Source organism: Cebus imitator, unplaced genomic scaffold, assembly GCF_001604975.1.
Source record: "Cebus imitator isolate Cc_AM_T3 unplaced genomic scaffold, Cebus_imitator-1.0 Scaffold36, whole genome shotgun sequence".
NCBI classification, from domain to species: Eukaryota; Metazoa; Chordata; class Mammalia; order Primates; family Cebidae; genus Cebus; species Cebus imitator.
The window spans coordinates 4,288,596-4,290,449 of record NW_016107351.1 but is presented as its reverse complement, the minus strand read 5'-3'; positions in this window follow the sequence as shown (position 1 = coordinate 4,290,449).

Below are 1,854 nucleotides of genomic sequence, written 5' to 3'. Positions count from 1 at the left end.
ACATTTGTCTCTTCCCTTCCTTCTTAGGACACGAAAAAAAAAAAAAAAAAAACCATGAAAAATTTCAGAATTGCAAGGAGAGAGGCCAGTGCCAGGCTGCCCCCTGGCCCAATGCCCGCGCTGGGAAATGGTCAACTCATCCAGGTCTGTTTCATCAGCATCCGCCCAGGTGGATTCTTTTGAAGCAAATCCCAGATGTTGTAGTTCACAGGCAAATACTGGAAGAACTTTTTTGTTGTTTTTACAATTTTATTTCTTATTTCTTTTTTTTAAATGAAGGATTACCTTCTCTTCTGGCTAGAGAAACATGTCAGCTTGATTCCGCAAGGCTCATCTTTGCACAAGACATTTCTCCTAAGGGCAAAACCAGCTTCCCAGCAGCCTTGCCTCGGAATCTTCACCCTCCGGGAAAATACACAACTTGTCACTGGTCCTTGAATTGTGCCCTGGGGATGCCTTTGGGCTTGAAGATCTTAATTTGATAGCCGGCCAACCAATATGGTTTATTTCTCCTTCCTAAATCCTTTGTTGGATTCTCGAGGGGCTCTGCCTGAGGCACTTGCTATAGGTAAAGGCTTGCGATTTTTAAAAATTGATTAATTAATTAATTTTTAGACGGAGCTCCACTCTTGTGGCCCAGGCTGGAGTGCAATGGTGTGATCTCAGCTCACCACAACCTCCACCTCCCAGGTTCAAGCAATTCCCCGGCCTCAGCCTCCCGAGTAGCTGGGATTAGAGGCACGCGCCACCACACCCAGCTAATTTTTCTATTTTTAGTAGAGGTGAGCCAGGCTGGTCTCAAACCCCTGACCTCAGATGATCCACCTGCCTCAACCTCCCAGAGTGCTGTGATTACAGGCATAAGCCACCATGACCGGCCAAGGCTTGTGATTTCTCAGGAGCCTGGAGGTTTCTGGGTGGGTGAAGGGACATTTGAAATGTGATTATTACCTGTCATGGTGGAATGCCTGCGACATGCTGCTTCCCAGCCATGGTCTGGTCTGCTGCTCATCCCGCCATGCCGTGTGGAGGACACTTTCATGCAGCGGCCCACTTGGGTCTGAGAATCAGAGAAGCTGGAGTTCGCCTCCTGCCGCTAACTGCGTGACCTGTGCATGCGTGCTTTATCGGCCCAGCCTCTCCTTACCTGGAAGATGGGATCCTGCTAGCACCTGTGTGATGGAGCTCGCAGAACAGCGTCTAGCGCATGGCAAGTCCTTGTGATGCTGGAGAGGAAGGAGCCAAGAAACAAAAGCAGGTCGCACAGCTGGGAAGTTGCTGGAGCCAGGATTCAAACCCAAAGCCGTCAGACCCTGAGCCCTGGCCCCTTTGTCCAGCAGCAGCAGGCACCCCTGAGCTCCCTTCATTAGCATCCACTGACCCATCGGGACCAGTGACTTTTGGTCTTGATCTGAAAGGCCTCTTTGCTGGGACCCATCCCATGGACGCCAGGGTTAGGGGAGATGTCCTGGGAAGCACTTTCCTTAAGAGAGCAAGGGCCTTGGGAACCCGTAGCAAGGGGGACCTCTCAGCCAACGGGGGAGCGGAGAGGAAGCAGATGAAAGCCACTCCTCCCACCTGTGGACAGGTAGCTTTAGTGTGACCCAGTCCAGTTCTTTGGGTTTTTTGTTTTGTTTTGAAACAGCGTCTCACTCTGTCACCCAGACTGGAGTGCGATGGTGCCATCTTGGCTCACTGAAGCCTTGACCTCCAGGGCTCAAGAGATCCTCCCATCTCAGCCTTCCAAGTAGCTGGGACCAGTACTTTTTTTTTTTTTTTTTTTTTTTTTTTTGAGATGGAGTTTCGCTCTTGTTACTCAGGCTGGAGTGCAATGGCACGATCTCGGCTCACCGC